The following is a 13,012-nucleotide window of genomic DNA, read 5'->3' on the forward strand; positions in this document are numbered from 1 at the left end:
ATTTTGCACCAGCTATCCTTTACTATATATTTCATATATAGGTAAGTTTTTTGGTCGCTGAAAAGTTCGCATTTCCTTTATGTGCATGGATCAAGGTTTAATAAGATTCCGTATCATGTCCATGATTTTTTGAGCTTTGAGACTATAACCATCGAGGAGATTAATTTTAGTGGAGAGAGGAAATTGTAGGCCATTACGGGGGAAATGCTACATCATTGGTTTTAATCCCATCCATACTAATTTGCCATGAATTATTCGCTGGCTTTGAAAGGGCAGGACCGTCACGCAACGGTTTTAATGATGGAACAGTATACCATGCTGGATAGTCCATCGTATCTGCTACCAGTTTAAATTATTAACTACTCACTGTTTTATATGGATCGCGACCATGTAAATCATTAATAAAAAGTAGCACTTATCTTAAGCATGAAGAAATTATCATTGTAATTATTCATCAAAATGATAATAATTATTAAATAAATAAAAAACAAGGTTGATGTATAGTATTATAAACTGAAGGAGTAGAATAAATTAATTTTAAAATATAGAAAAAAAACCTCGATATTGTCTAATATCCATTTTAGCGTCCAGGACTAAAACAAAAATATTTTGAGATGTAATTTTTTTTTTCCAAATCTGTCTGATACCTTGAAAATAAGAAATATGGATAAAATTGTGATTTTATTATGATTTATTGAATCTCTGGTGTGTATGAAGGGGATAGGTGTCTTTCCTAACCTCAAAATCCAAATAATAACAGAGATATCTAGATGTAGGAGGGGCTAACAAAAAAAATTGAACAAACAAAAAAATTGTTTTCTTAAAAGTTATAGTACAATAGCCGAAAAGAAAAAAAGGGAGTATTTCACCCCAATTTTTGATTATTTTAATGAAAACTAGGTATAATTACTAGTCAAAATTGATGAGTCTGCCAAGTATAGGTAGGGGGAATAAAAAATGGCGGCTGTTTCAAAACCTTAATTTTTCATTCAGAGCTCTATATCTTAAAAACTACCAACAACCCCAGAAAATAGAAGAGAACATTATTTAGAGAAGAGTAAATTTACTGAAATATTAGTCCTAAAAAGGCTATTTACGTCCAATATTTCTCGAGATATAGCTTTTTAAAAAGCAAAATTTCTTAAAAATATACTGAAAGATTAGAAGTTAGTTAATTTATTTTGAGAAATCTATATCTCAGGAACTATGTGACTAAACTAAGTTAGTAGACCTTTACCTTCGTAAGAATAGTAGGTTTCATGATATTTATTAAAATAAATTGATTTATAGTTGTTCGGACTATAACTTTGATTTATGAAAAACTTCATTTCAGAAACCATTGGACGTACAGACGTCTACCAGCGCTCAAATTAAAGCTAGTTAAATTTACTACAAAATAGTTAATTATTTTTATCTTTGTACTAGTTTTTATGATATTTGACAAAATAAACTCACAAAATGTTAATCTCTAGTTGTGCGTATAAAATGTTAATATGAATATAAATTAGGCAAATTAAAATTTGTCGGAACACCTATAAATCAATTTATTTTAGCAAATTTCATGTAAACTATTACTCCTACGAAGATAAACATCATAAACTACATTATAGCTCATTAAACTAGCTTTAATATGAGTAATAATAGACATCTGTACATCAAATAGTTTTTCAGATATAAATTTTTCAAAATAAATTCACTAACTACTGATCTTTCAGTGCGTCCCATTCAACATTTTTATGAAATGTTGCTTTTTAAAAAGCTATATCTCGGAAACTATTTAACGTAAATAACTCTATTAGGGCTCGTATTTTAGCAAATTTACTATTCTTTAAATGACGTTCGCTTAGGTTTTCTTGTGTTGTTCCTACTTTTTAAGATATAGAGCTCCGAATGAAAAATTAGTTTTTTTTTATCGCTTTGAAACAGCCGCCATTTTGTATTCTCCCTACTTATACTTGGCAGACTCATCAATTTTTACGATTAATTATACATAGTTTTCATTAAAGTAATCAGAAATGGGGGTGAGATAACTGTCTTTTTTCTCCTCTTGGGCTCTTGTACTATTACTATTTGTAACATTACCCCTTCATCCACTTATTCCTTCAGATGTTATCTATTTACTTACAATCACCTGTATTTAAAATTATATGAATATTTCAAACCCCAGTCCAACAAAATGACATGTTTCATATGCGAATAGTCTAGTTCGAAAACGAATAGTTGTACGCAAGGTTTTTTTTATATATTTATTTAATCATAATTAAAACTGTAGTTAAATAAAAATAAATTCAGTAAATTTGATCTAAGAACATATTGGAGTGATGCAGGCATGCAGAGCTTACTAACTAATAAACTATCCATTACTAGCACTCTAATAATCTTTCTATATTAGAAGGTCTCGATGCTATCTTCTTTTCAGGCGCCTCGGAGGATTAATCGATTACACATGAACATTGTAAGCCATTCTACAAAAGTGGAATTAGTGGAACCCTGAAGCTCGACTCTATATGACCTTATTACAGTCATATAAATCAGTCTTTTGTAATAGATTGGAAATTAAGACCGTTTATCTAGTAAGTGCTGTAATAGTCGAAATCGACGTGCAGTTTCCTGTCTTATCAGTTTTGTGTGAGGATTCCATGTTTGTCGTTTGTCCAGTTTCAACCCACGTACGAAACATAAATAACGATTTTAAAGTAGGCGGGCTTCGAATTTATAATTTAATAATATTTCAGTTGATTACATAGAATATTTCATGAAATATCCTTTTTTAGTTACGTGCTAAATAGAATTATTTTTCATCTCGAAACTTTACATTTTATTTAGCAAGAATGTATTATATATGCATAGATATACATTTTATATATAAAACAATTTATATATAAGATACTATGCAAGTTTTTTCAGAATCCTTCCAGCCCTTTTGATTAATTAAATAGAAATTATCTCTGTAAAACTGTATATTGAGTTTTTATAACAATTAAATTAAAGTAAATTTACAACTGATAAATTGAATTCTATGGATATAAATTGAATTAGAAACTTTGTGTACCTTAAGAAATCTAATACGCGTGTCACACAACTTTCATTTATCAGGCTTTGAGATAAAATAAATCCTAATTTACTTCTACTGTACAATACAAAACAACTAATTCTTTTTAATTCAGGATGTCAACCCCTTTATAATATCTTTTAAATATTATAATCATAAAGGAAATCTGCACCGCTACAACCCACAAAGGTTCAATACTTTGTAATGAAGTACAATTCTCTTTAACGGCGGCTGTACAAGGAGGTGGTTTGTTCATGATCATTGTTCGCAACTACCAGAATTTTCGCAATTAAGGGTGTCAACTTTATAGAGACTGGATGGAACTCAAATGGCTCCCTTAACCCACAGGGTTGACTCAAGACTACAGTAACAGAATAAATTATTATATTTTCCTTTTAATCTATGTGTTATTCTTATTCTCGTAAAATGTATCTAGTTGTTTGTTCTTGGTAGACTGATCTACTGCTGTGACTATAAATGACGGTCTGATCTCACATTACCGTCTAATATTGAATTTGTTTAGCGGGTCACTGAAGAGGATCTTGGAGAGCGAATTTGTTGATCGGGTGAATTAAATAATTGAGCAGAAATGAGAGGGAAAAATGGGAGTGATTGAAGCATTTGTATTGGTTGTACAGACCGAAATGGATTGTAAAAGGAAACTGTAGGGGTGAAAAAAATTTATTTATTATATCCTATTATTGTATATCTTTTTTTTATGATTATACCATGTATTTTTAATGTAAATATGTCCGATTACGGATTGATAAGTATGCTGTGTGAGATGGCAACCTAATGTATTTAGGCAGCATAGATGAATAAATAAAGTATTTCTCTCTTCTTCTACACAGCTTGATTCGAACTCGAGACCTTGAAGTTCGATATAATTCAACCATAGTGAAATCATAATTGTCATATAAACCATAAAAAAAAAAAAAAATCAATAACTACGAAAATTTTTCATATATTATATCCATACACTGGTTATTACAATTAACAATAAAGGATGTTTAGTTTTTGAAATAAAGATATTTGAAGGTACTTAAACATTTTGATCAAAATTATATCCTTTTTCTTACTGGAAGTTAGTTGACCATATGAAGTATATTGTTGGAAGATGGTGGCGGTTAATAAAGGTATCAAACTAGTAAAAGAAAACTATTTATTGTTAACCAACGTTTCGCCCCATTTTGCAGGGCTTCGTCAGGGCTGATGTGTCACACACATTTCTGTAGGTAGAGTTGACATTTCCGTTTTATGGAACAGGCCCTAAGTCTCTAAGGCCCTGAAGGAGCCCTGCAGAGAGAGGCGAAACGTTGGTTTACAATAAACAGTTTTCTTTTACTACTACTACTAATAATAATAATTATTATTAATTATTTATTTGTTTATGGGGCAATCCCCATAAAAATAGAGTTAGCCTGTGAAATACATGAAATAGATAATCACTTGTGGTAATTTTACTAAATGATGAGTTACAGATCGTTTATATAAATAAATAACAAACAATATACCCAAGCTGGGCTATCCACATTCGTTAGAATAAAATAGTAAAACAAAAGCGTCACTTTATATTTAATAATATTAAAAATAAAAACTATACCTCCTATTGAGACAATAGGTGTCCAGCTTTAAGCAAAAGGTTTTGGGTTACATATATAAAAACAGTATAAGGTCTATTCCTGAGGGTATAGACAGAAATTCATACAACTGATTTTGGCTAATATCGCTTAGCTTCTGCATGTATCTGGTTCGGTTCTCATGATACGCGGTGCAATTTGTCACAAAATGGAAACAGTTCTCCAGGGCCGTTCTATCACAAACTGGACAAAGTTCCTGTGGGTCCAAAGTATATTTGTGTGGACCGACACTTAGAGTAATTGCATATTTACCGGAAAGTAGTAGTTGGGAAATTATTCTCAAGTGAGTTACAAGGCAACTAATTTTTAGGAGTATCCATTTTAATGAAGACTCTACCGTTCCACTGGTTATAGGTCGATTCTCGTAATAACAAGAAGTCTTTATCCTTGACAAATTCCCGGTTCTACCCAAGATCTCCCACATTATAATTTTCATACTTATCGGATCGGGTCAAACATTCCGAAGCTGTCCAATATTTTTCTTATCTGCGTTACCGAATTATATTGCAGATTCAAACGGTTGTTACTGTCTAGCTTCAGTAGCTTTAAATAACATTGTTTCACGAAGCGAGTACAACTCATGTACAGTATTTTTATTAGCCAGGACAGAGTTTGCTTTTTTTTTTAATATCTTTATTGAAATTTACAATTGTATATTACATAATACATTTAGTAAATATGATCTTAGTTAAAATGGAGTGTTACAGGCGTGTAGAGCAACGACCCATTGGTACCACTCTAATAACATTTTACAATAGCTGGTCTCGTGGCCATCTTCTTTTCAGGCGTCTCGGAGGATTGTCAGGAATGGAAGAGGATGCAAGGTTAGAAACAAGGGGGTTTGAGTGGTTAGGGAGTTTATAATGGAAGGAGTGATATCTGGTTCGGGCTAGACCGGTTACATAGGGAACATAGGGTCTTTATGTATGATTTTATTTGCTACAAAGTAAGTAGCATTGAGGATTGTACGAAGGATTTTGGATTGTAAGGATTGAATACGAAAGGAATTCGAAGGTTTAGTGGAGCCCCAAAGCTCAACTCCATATATCCAGATTGGCCCTATTACAGTCATGTAGATCAGTCTTTTGTAATAGACTGGCAATTTAGACTGTTTGTCTTATAAGTGCTGAAATAGTCGAAATCGACGGGCAGTTTCTTGTCTTTTCAGTCTTGTGTGAGGATTCCCGGTTAATCGTTTCTCCAGATGTAGTCCAACGTAGCGGATCTGTTCGACAGGGGTAAGAGTAACATTATTAAATGAAACTGTAGAGCAGTCAGTAGGTTTACGACGAAGGGTAAAGGTGATTTGATGGGATTTGTTGGAATTTATCCTTATCCTCGAATTACGACACCATTCTTCGAGGGCTGTGATATGGGATTGGAGAGTTTGGGTTATTATTAACTGTGAGCACACATGTGTCATCTGCATACGTGGTAAGGATAGTGTTAGGAGTAGTTGGGATGTCAGGTGTATAGGCGGTGTAGAAGACGGGACCGACGATACTACCTTGAGGAACAACAGCGGACTGAGAATAGAGGGATGATACGAACCATTGTCGTTTTCTTGGAATAATCTATTCGTAAGAAAGGAACGGATGATGAGAAAAAATGCAGGAGGTTGGAATTTACGGAGTTTGTAAAGCAGTCCCGGGTGGCAGCTCGATCAAAAGCCTACTCTATAAGAAAAATATAAATTAAAAAAAAGTAATTGAATAAAAATCACCCTAGCCACATAAATTTATTGTCAACTATTTAAATTCTTTGATGTGATTATATATGATTGGACCAGATATAATGGTGTTCACTATACGTCGAATTACCATTTCGAATAATCCAAATCATGATTTCAACTAAAAGTGACTCTGACCGACCGTGCATGTGATTTCACGCCCACTTGCCAAATCATTATTCCGACCACGTCCTCAAACTACAAGTGATTCTGTTTAAGTGATTTCTCGCTTCACTCACGCTCGAGAATGAACGAGTTATTCTAATCACGGAGTTTTTTATTGTTACTCGTTAGAGCGGTAACTGTTATTTTCAAGTACTAGGTTATTTTAGACGGCTGCTTCTATTATGTTCCTGTCTGAAAACGACTTCATTGTTAATTATATCTTATTACAGGGGAATGTGAGTTAGGGTCTATAACCTTATTCTACCAGTTGTCATCCGTGTTATATTTTCTAGATATACATAAATAGATATATTGTTTATTTTTTATTGCCTTATAATTTACAATGTAGCCATTAAGTCTGGCCCAATCAGTGGTAGAAGGGTTTAGTTTTCTATACGGATATAGTTATTTCATTAGATTACGAATAGAACAAAATAAATAAATAAGTACAATATAAAAAAAAATACTAGGACCAATCCCCATTTAACAAATTATACAATTGTTCATTTAATAGTACTTTACATTCCTCAAACTGTATAACTGTAATTTACATGTATTCTGTAGTTCAGATTGTATTATTTTTCAAAATATAGTTTAAGCAAGAAAAAAAAAATTCAAGTCTTTATCGCAACATTTTAATTCATATTGCAACATTTTTATTAATTCGGCTTATTGTAAAATGATATTTTACTTAATTAATTATGTATACATTTTCCTATTTTTTTTATTATGTATTGGTTTCGTTCCAGTTAGTAAAATTAATAGAAGGGAGAGAAAAAAAAATTAATAAATAAAATATCATTTCATTTCTTGAGACCCATCGAAAGAGATACCTCGTTTAGATCTTTTGGAGGAAAAAAGCAGTTATCTCATCCCAATTTTTTATTACTTTAATGAAAACTATGTATAATTAATAGTCAAAATTGATGAGTCAGCCAAATATAGGTAGAGGGAATAAAAAATGGCGGCTGTTTCAAAGCGATAAAAAAAAACTGATTTTTCATTCGGAGCTCTATATCTTAAAAAGTAGGAACAACACAAGAAAACCTAAGATAACGTCATTTAAAGAAGAGTAAATTTGCTGAAATATGAGCCCTAATAAAGTTATTTAAGTTAAATAGTTTTCGAGATGTAGCTTTTTAAAAAGCAATATTTCATAAAAATGTTGTATTATAGGACATACTGAAAGATCAGTAGTTAGTGAATTTATTTTGAAAAATTTATATCTCAAAAACCATTTGACGTACAGATATCTATTAGCAAATTAATCTTGGTTTAATGAGCTATAAAGTAGTTTATCTTCGTAGGAGAAGTAGTTCACATGAAATTTCCTAAAATAAATTGATTTATAGTTGTTCGGACAAATTTTTATTTGTCAAATTCATATTCATGTGTGAATATCATTAAAACTACTACGTATATAAGAACAACTAGAAATTAACATTTTGTGCGTTTATGTTGTCAAATATCTATATCAAATATCTATGTCAAATATCAAAAAACTACTACTCCTTCAAAGATAACCATAATTAACTATTTTGTAGGAAATTTAACTAGCTTTAATTTGAGCGCTGGCAGACATCTATACGTCCAATGGTTTCTGAAATGAAGTTTTTCATAAATCAAACTTATAGTCCGAACAACTATAAATCAATTTATTTTAGCAAATATTATGAAAACTACTATTCCTACGACGGTTAAGGTCATAAACATCTTTATAGTCCATTAAACTAGCTTTAATTTGAGTGCTAATAGACATCTGTACGTCACATAGTTCCTGATATACAATTCTCAAAATAAATTAACTAACTTCTAATCTTTCTGTAGATCTTTAAGAAATTTTGCTTTTTAAAAAGCTATATTTCGAGAATTATTGGACGTAAATAGCTCTTTTGGGACTAATATTTCAACAAGTTTACTCTTCTTTAAATAAGGTTCTCATTTTCTAATGTATGATGTTAGATTTTCTAGTGTTGTTGTAGATTTTAAGATATAGATCCCCGAATGTAAAATACCTGTACTTGGCAGACTTATCAATTTTGACTAGTAATTATACCTAGTTTTTATTAAAGTAATAAGAAATTGGTGTGAGATAACTGCCTTTTTTTCTTCATGGCTCTTGTACTATAAACATCTGTTTGGTAAAGTAGTCTGAAATATTATTTTATTCCGAACAACTATAAATCAATTTATTTCAGCAAATATAATGAAAACTACTATTCCTACGACGGTAAAGGTCATAAACTACTTTATAGTCCATTATACTAGCTTTAATTTGAGTGCTAATATACATCTGTACGTCACATAGTTCCTGAGATATATAAGTCTCAAAATAAATTAACTGAGTGATAATCTTTCAGTAGATTTTTAACTTATGTAATTTTTTCAAGAACTATTGGACGTAAATAGCTCTTTTAGGGCTAATATCTCAGCAAATTTATTCTTCTTTAAATAATGTTCTCTTAGATTTTCTAGGGTTGTTTGTAATTTTCAAGATATAGAGCTCCGAGTGAAAAATGATCCATTTTTTATTCCCCCTACTTTTACTTGGCAGACTCATGAATTTTGACTAGTAATTATACCTAGTTTTCATTAAAGTAATCGAAAATTGAGAGATAACTGCCTTTTTTTCTTCTCGGCTCTTGTACTAACTATGGCAGAGTGACTACTTATATAGAACTGGTGATCTTATACATCTCAACGGGAATGTATAATTTAACTACAAAACTACGTATATTTTAATATAAAGTTTGACACTTACCTGTAGGGTCTTGGGTCTTATATTTGATGATTTGGTACAAGTTGTAGGCGATAACGAGAAAGGTGACAAGGCAGCCTAAAGAACTTAGCAGGAACATCCCTCGCCTTCACTGCTGCTCCCCATCTGCGAACAAGGAGATTCGTTAGAGGATGCGTCGTTTATATTTGGTGAGGGTAATCAGCTCCAATCTTAGGTTAGATAGGCACAAGTGGCTTCTATTCAGTAATCGCTACAGGCTTGTTATAGTCTTTGTAGCATAGTTTTCAGATATTTGTACAACATGAGAGCGAAAAAATTCAAATACGTATTGTAGATGAAATACATAACAAAGAAACATTAATATATCAAACAACTTGACACAACAACAAAAAAAACGGATATAAGAGAGTCCAAATTTTTAGAAAAAAAAAAAAAACTTGTTCTGTTCTCTTGAAGGGGCAGGTGTTCAGTACGTTATAAAAAAAGTACTGTTTCTTGAACGGTTGTGTATGGAATTTATTCAAAATCACGCTGAATCCCATATGTTTCCCACCATTAAAAGCACCAAATACAATAAATGAGTGGGTCCAGGAGTTCATCCGAACGCAAAGCGTTGACATACGGCTTAAGAAACAATAAATAATTATTTGCCTCTGCCGAATCCGAACTTGGGAGATAGCAACACTGAGCTAACCCGCTTCTGACTCAGATTTTTGTTCTCCTATTATATCTATAGAAAATTTATTATTAAATATTATAAAGCAGGAGTATAATATTCAGTTAGGAAACTCACACAAATGGTAACAATATAGCAATAATTACAGATTAGCTAAGCACGTTAGAAGGTTTAGACTGTGTGTATCTGGAACTTCCTGCATCCATTTCTACCTAAACACTTAAAAAAATCTAGGTATGTCAGTTACATTTATATGGGTTCCAAGTCATATAGGAATCAAAGGAGTGGACTGGCCGATCGAGCTGCAAGAGAAGCACTTACCCTCTCGAGGCAGAGAATAGCAATTTCTACTCCATCAAGAATGAGCAAACCCCTCGAAAATAAAATTAGAGATAGCTGGAAAATTTTTTGGTACGAAAGCCCAAGCATTATACTAAAAATTATTAAGAAGGACGTCAAGCCCTAGTACCTCCAGCAAATGCCGTAGAGAGAAGGTCGAACTGACTAGGCTTAGAATAGATCACACGAGGCTCACCCACTCCTATCTTATCTCAAAATAGGCGCCTTCAAAATGTGAATATTGTAACAAGGGTTTTTGAGCTCTCAGGGGTCCACTCAGCCTCATAAAGAGGGAGTACTCTTACTTGGTGGAAAAATATGCCGGTACATGATTCTGACCAAATTTTTGCACAACCGTTGATCTAGTAAAGTACTTCTTAAGTACTATGGGTTATAACGGTCAGAGTTTTTGTGTGTGCATTATTTATTAATTTTTTATTCTATTTTGCACCATCGCTTTTATAATATCTGTAACTCCTAACCAGATTAACGTAAGTTCCCTTAGACCAAATTTTCAGGAGAGCATAAACCTACTTAATCATAGGTCAGTACTTACGTTCTTACAATACTTAAAAAATCAAAAAGACGACAGTCTTACGTAGTTAGATGTAGAATCAAATTTTATATACAATAATGTAGTAATATGAAAATCGTAATATATGAACTTGGTCTGGTTCCGAGGTATAGGTACAATTATTTTTTATTTTAGATGAAAGAAATATGGTCTGGGTGCGGTAAATAAAAAAACTCAAATAGTAGATAATTATACTATTTTATTGAGAATTTTCATCTCTTTATTTGTACTTTCTTTAATATTTCTTCTCTTATATATCTGTTACTATTCCCCTTTTCATTTACTATTTACAACCTTTATTTTACTTATTATATCTTACTTTTCATTTTATATCCCTGTTATTTTACACTTATGTTTTTTCTTTTTTTTTCCTTTTTGTAACTATAGTGTTTGTATCTTTTTTAGCCCTGACGAAGCCCTGGAACGTGGGGCGAAACGTTGGCTCAATAAAATAGTATAATTATCTCTATTTGAGTTTTTTTTTACCGCACCCGGATCATATTCCATTCATCTATACACACGGTCAATCAATAATCTTCCAGTATTTTTTATTTTATTTTGTTATTTATTAGAATCTTGTACTAGTTTGATTTTTTTTTTAAATTTAATTTAATTAATTTTGAATAAACCGCTTTTGAATCATTTTAATTTCCTTCTAATGTTTTTCTAACATTTAGTTTAAAAACGTTTTATAGGAACATTAGCATATTGGAATATTCTAACTGTCTTATTGTATGTTTGGTGATTTGTCGATAAATATGTTTTGAGTTGTATTCTTCAGAACTTTACAGCATAGTAATCCAGACTTTAGTTATAAATTAAATATTATAAAGCCTCTCAAATAAACCTTTTAAATAAATCTAATTGAAATTAATATTTTGCAAGTATTTTTTTCTATTTTCTTCATTATGCATATTTGATTTTTGATGCTCCGCTATTTAGAATAAAAGCTTTTTTGCTATGTTGACTTTATTTTTTTCCCAGTATACAGTTTTAACATTTATGTACACCACATTTATTAAGTTAATAGAAAATATATTCATTGCTGAATGTTATTTATGAGTAATTTCCTAATTTTATGTTTCTATTTATTATCTGTTTTGTTTTGGAACCAACATATTCTAAAGCGAAGATCACAGTATAAATTCCATTTATTATAATTAATTATTTTAATATTTCTATTTTTGGAAACGTATATAAAGGTATACGAACAATAAATAATAATATTAGGAAACATAAAGAAAGCTGAAACAATCTGTGAAAATACAGAGCAAATTTAATCTGCGGTTTGGATACTCAGTTCCCAGTGGAGCTCCCAACTCCCAAAGGTGAATTTTTCATCGTTACCTCGGGATTTAGGATTTATCCAATGCATCTTTCAAGGCTGGATAGCTCTGACAGAGATTCTTCTATCGATTTTGTTGGTGTAAAAGAAATATAAAAAATTATTATCTCAAGTAATGTTATAATCTGGTATAATTAATTATCAGGAATGGGGTTAATATAGTTTTATACTTCTGCCACCACCGTAGCTGCATTGAAGAAGAATGGCATCAGGATGATGCCACGTCTTATCTACAGCTGGACTATACTACCTTAAGTGGTCTCAATATCAGCTCTATTTAAGTGAGAAGACGCAATAATGTACATATAATAAAATCCTAACAAATCCCATGAAATCAACTTTACCCTTCGTGGTAACAGACTACCCTACAATCTCCATTAATAATGTTGATCTTTCCCCTGTCTAACAGATCCGCTTCCTTGGACTACATCTGGGCAAACGACACTTGGAATTCTCTCACAAGATAGGAAACTGCACGTCGATTTCGACTATTACACTTACTGAACAAACAGTCTAAACTTCCAATTCATTGCAAGACTGATCTACATGACTGTAATAAGGACAATTTGGACTTAGGGAGTTGAGTGTTGGGGCTCCACTGAACCTTGGAATTCCTCTCGTATCCAATCCTTACAATCCAAAATCCTTCGTAAAATCCTCAATGGTCCTTACTTTGTCACAAATAAAATCATACATAAAGACCTTAATGTTCTCTGTGTAACCGATCTAGCCCGAACCAGATATCACTCCTT

General features: G+C 31.7%; 1 protein-coding gene across 6 annotated transcripts in view; it reads right to left on the bottom strand.

Moving 5' to 3' along the window:
* The window catches only part of GluClalpha (glycine receptor alpha 1), a 223,193-nt gene extending 213,701 nt beyond the window's left edge, over positions 1-9,492 (bottom strand). For 5 of the 6 annotated variants that reach the window (XM_014427391.3, XM_014427393.3, XM_014427388.3 and 2 more), the window contains exon 1: positions 9,348-9,492. The gene's annotated coding sequence lies outside the window, so the exon portion shown is untranslated. The remainder of the gene's footprint in view (positions 1-9,347) is intronic. The other variant, XM_014427394.3, reaches the window with a different exon arrangement.
* Positions 9,493-13,012: the final 3,520 nt, after the last annotated feature.

Source organism: Halyomorpha halys, unplaced genomic scaffold (genome assembly GCF_000696795.3).
Source record: "Halyomorpha halys isolate HHAL.00 unplaced genomic scaffold, Hhal_1.1 Scaffold641.1, whole genome shotgun sequence".
In the NCBI taxonomy this organism is placed as follows: Eukaryota; Metazoa; Arthropoda; class Insecta; order Hemiptera; family Pentatomidae; genus Halyomorpha; species Halyomorpha halys.